The 4,693-nt window shown below is 42.4% G+C and overlaps 1 pseudogene; it reads left to right on the top strand.

Moving 5' to 3' along the window:
• The first annotated feature begins 1,055 nt into the window (after nucleotides 1-1,055).
• LOC129043364 (U4 spliceosomal RNA) lies at nucleotides 1,056-1,188 on the top strand (annotated as a pseudogene).
• Nucleotides 1,189-4,693: the final 3,505 nt, after the last annotated feature.

Raw genomic sequence — 4,693 nt, 5'->3', positions numbered from 1 at the left:
CATACTGCAGGGCATTGTTTTCCAAGCCCCAACGGAGGGCAGAGCGCTCTGGTGCGTTTGTTTCTTCTTAAGTGTCTTCAGCAATCCCTTGTACTCTGGGGAGGCGTACTCTGGTCTCTCATACTTGCCCACCTCTAGGCATTCTTTACAGTTCTTTTTCCCCCTTGATAGATAATCCTATACTGTAGTTAATAACTCTTTATATTAAACTTTCTATGTACCAATTACTTTGTGGTTTCTAACTCCTGATTAGACTTGACCAATACAACACTGAATATGTGTCTAACCAAAGCTTATGTAATTGTTTCAGGAAGACAGGAAATCAGAAAGTGTGAATGTGTGTATGTGAGAGAGAGAGCAATAGAGACAGCGAGAGAGAGAGCGAGAGAGAAAGTTAAGGCCTTATTTTCCATTGCAAGAAGTTGACAACATACACCTGAAACTGAAAAATTATAGAATATAGTATAAAATTATTTAGAGATTTGAAAGTGGTTCTATTTAGAGATCAGGAAATAGAGTGAGAGAGATCTGCTAATTTTTGTAACAAGCCTTGGATTTGACTCTTATGATTATAGATAACTTCAATAAGAATTAAAACTGATAAAAAGAGAATTACTAGGACTTTGGAAGGCCAAGGCAGGAGGATCACTTGAGGCCAGGAGTTCAAGATCAGCCTGGCCAACATACCAAAACCCCATCCCTACTAAAAAATACAAAAAAGTAGCTAGGCGTGGTGGCGCATGCTTGTAATCCCAGCTACTCAGGAGGCTGAGGCATGAAAATGTCTTGAACCCGGGAGGCAGAGGTTGCAGTGAGCTGAGATCATGCCACTGAACTCCAGCCTGGATGACAGAGTGAGACTCTGTCTAAAAAAAGAAAAAAGAAAGGAGAGAGAGAGGAAAAAAAAGAAAGTTACTGAAATAAATAAACAAAGGGGAAGGAAGGAAGGAACATTACAAAGTTTGTGGGAGTAAACCAAAAATAAAATTCTAAGCACCCGTAACCACTGAATGGATCCCCCCTTGGCCAAGAAGATCCCAAAGAAAACCCGAGGAAGCTTTGCGCAATGGCAGCCAATGAGGTTTACCTGAGGTGTGATTATTGCTAATGGAAAACTCTTCTCAGTACCCTGACATGATGAGTTGAAATATAGTCAGCACTGGCAATTTTTTACAGTCTCTCCAGAGACTGAACTTTGTTAGTAAAAAAATATATATTAAACAACAACAACAACAACAAAAAAAACAACTTGGGTGCAGTGGCTCATGCCTGTAGTCCCAGCACTTTGGGAGGCTGAGGAGGGTGGATCACTTGAGGTCAGGAGTTCGAGACCAGCCTGGTCAACATGGTGAAACCCCGTCTCTACTAAAAATACAAAAATTAGTTTAGCGTGTGCCTCACACCTGTAGTCCCAGCTATTCGGGAGGCTGAAGTGGGAGAATCGCTTCAGCTCGGGAGGCAGAGGTTGCAGCGAGCTGAGATCGCACCACTGCACTCCAGCCTGGGGGACAGAGTGAGACTCTGTCTCAAAAAACAAACAAACAGACAAACAAACCCAAAAACAAACCCTCAAAAAACTAGTTAAGGCCATGATGGGAAGGGAGGTCAGATATCCTTTGCTATACCCTCCTCCTTTTGGAGTTCAGGCACATGACTGACTAGCACAAACATTCACAAAGAGATTATAAGAGTGACAAAACAGATTCTTTGTAGCAACATGATACCAAGTTCCAACCTGATGCTGGTGTAGCATCACATGACAGATAACAGGCCCTAGAGGAAATCAAAGTATTTTACCCCCAAATATATTTCTTTGACATATTTTGGAATAGCTCCACAAAGCCATCTCTTGCGGGGAAAATTTGCATTCTCTAGAGAATCTCCTTCCCTTACCAGGACTTTTTTGGAGAGTCTGATACCTTTCAAGGCCCAGTAAGAGACATATACCATCTATTCTCTCTGAAGCTTACTTAGAGACTTTATATAACAAAAACCTGGGGTTCCACAATCCCCCTTATCTTGACTCAAGCATTGCTTTATGCTGACTCAGCTCTTCAGGCAAAGCTTAACTCTTTCAACCAATCACCAGTCAGAAAATCTTTGAATCTACTTATGACCTGGAAATACCCTGCTTCCAGATGTCCTGCCTTTCTGGGCTGAACCAATGTATACCTCACATGTGTTGATTTATGTCTTTGTCTGTAACTTTTGTCTCCTTAAAATGTATAAAACTAAGCTGTAACCCAACCACCTTGGACACATGTTCTCAGGACCTCCTGAGGCTGTGTCACGGGTCATGGGCCTCACATTTGACTCAGAACAAACTTCTTCAAATATTGTATAGAATTTTGCTTTCTTCACCAACAGGGGCATTAAAAGATGTGTCATTGGGATTTTTTTTTTAATTAAACACACAATATATGATCAAATTAATTTCTGCCAAACTAATTTAATGGGATGAGAAAATAGGCCCATTGTCTCCCACATTTCTTTCTTCCTTGAAAGAAAGGATAGGGATGAAGGAAATGCGTGCCTTTGGTTACCTAGAGCCACAGTCCCCAACATTTTTGGCACCAGGGACCAGTTTTGTGGAAGACAATTTTTCCACCAGTGGGTGGTGGGGGAGTGGGGGGGTGGGGCAGAGGTTTTTAGGATGAAACTGTCCCACCTCAGATCATCAGGCGTTAGTTAGAGTCTCATAAGGAACACGCAACCTAGATCCCTGACATGCGCAGTTCACAATAGGGTTCACACTCCTATGAGAATCTAATGCTGCCACTGAGCTGACAGGAGGCGGAGCTCAGGTGGTCATGCTGGCTTGCCCGCTGCTCACCTTCTGCTGTGTGGCCCGCTTTCTAACAGGCCACAGACAGTACCGGTCCTTGGCCAGGGAATTGGGGACCCCGATCTAGAGTACCAGAAGGGACAGTGTAGTAGGACCATGGAAATCTATCTCTACTGGGGAGGGAGGTAAGAACTCCAAATAATTGAAAGCAATAGCATCATTTCTGTATCCAAAAGAAAGCCCATTAGTCACCCTCAGAGGCTTCCTCTATGCCTCCCTAGGGCTCACTCCTCATAGTCAGAGAAGCAGCAGCATATGTGGACTTGAATTGTTAATAACTGGGCAAGAATCAAAACACCTTCTTGTTTTTGTTTATTTTTCCAGTTGGCAAAAATGCACTTGGTAATTTGAAATACAACATAGGTCTTAATGAATTAGCGAAACAATAGGGAGCCATGAGTATTTGTCTAGAAAAGAAGTCTCATGTAGCTAAACAGAAAGCCAATTACCTCATGGGTAGAACAGGGGAGATTGTAGCGGTGTTGCTCAGAATCATGAGCTGAACAGAGGTGAGGACAAGCAGGACAGTCTTGGGTGCAATTTTGGTGCTACAAACCGAGCCAGATTGTTGCCTGTGTTGAAAATGAATGCAGTGCTATTCATTTTTAGCTGTGTCTCTATTGAAATGAGAATACATACAAAATAAATACCCAAGAAAATCTACAGTGGCAATATTCTAATACCAATACAAAAAGGAGTGTGTGCCTACGAAATTCCCTTGTCCTTTGGTTTTTTTCTTGCTAATATGAAAATATAAACACCATTGTTTTTTGAGAATTAGAGTTAATTTGTCAGTAATATTACTAGCACAATGTCTGGCTTGAAGTAGCATTAAATTGTTACCAGAAAGGGGTCCTGATGCAGGCCCCAAGAGAGGGTTCTTGGACCTCGCAAAAGAAAGAATTTGAGGCGAATTCATTGAATAAAGTGAAAGCAAATTTATTGGAGAAGTGAAGAAACAAAAGAATGTTTACTCCATAAGCAAAAGGCCCTGAGGGCCGCTGGTTGCCCATTTTTATGGTTATTTCTTGTTTATGTGCTAAACAAGGGGGGGATTATTCATTAGTTTTCTGGGAAAGGGGTGGGCAATTCCAGGAACTGAGGATTCCTACCCCTTTTCGGCCATATAGGGTAACCCCCTGACATTGCCATGGCATTTGTAAACTGCCATGGCGCTGGTGAGAGTGTCTTTCATCATGATAATGCATTATAATTACCATATAATGAGCAGTGAAGATGACCAGAGGTCACTTTTGTGGCCATCTTGGTTTTGGTGGGTTTTGGCTGGCTTCTTTACCATCACCTGTTTTATCGGCAAGGTCTTTGTGACCTGTACCTTGTGCCGACCTCCTATCTCATCCTGTGACTTAGAATGCCTAACCTCCTGGGAGTGCAGCCCGGTGGGTCTTATTTTACCCAGCCCCCATTAATGATGGAGTCACTCTGGTTCAAACGCCTCTGACAAAATGGCTGATAGTGTTACTGATATTTTCATTACTTTTATTATCATTTTAATTAGTAGTAGTATTTGAAAGCAGAGTCGCAACCTCAGATGGTTTCAGGAGCCAGGCCAGGAACATAAGTGCAGCAAGTGGGCCTTCTAGGGACTGTGGAGAACTGGAAGGTGCGCGTCCCCTCCCAGCAGAGCCGCTCCCTGTCAGCTTTAGAAGAGCATGTGAAAATGCTGGTCTCATCATCATTATCCTCATCCTTATTCTTTTTATAGGAAAAGCCAGAAATCCAGGTTTTTATGTGAAATCTCCCAACTTTAAATGTTGAGGACTAAACCATTTTTATCTGTGGGGAGGATGGGGCCCATAAGCCTTATACACTGTTTTAAAGAAACAG

Source organism: Pongo pygmaeus, chromosome 7 (genome assembly GCF_028885625.2).
Source record: "Pongo pygmaeus isolate AG05252 chromosome 7, NHGRI_mPonPyg2-v2.0_pri, whole genome shotgun sequence".
NCBI lineage: Eukaryota > Metazoa > Chordata > Mammalia > Primates > Hominidae > Pongo > Pongo pygmaeus.
This window is presented reverse-complemented; position numbering and strand designations above follow the sequence as displayed.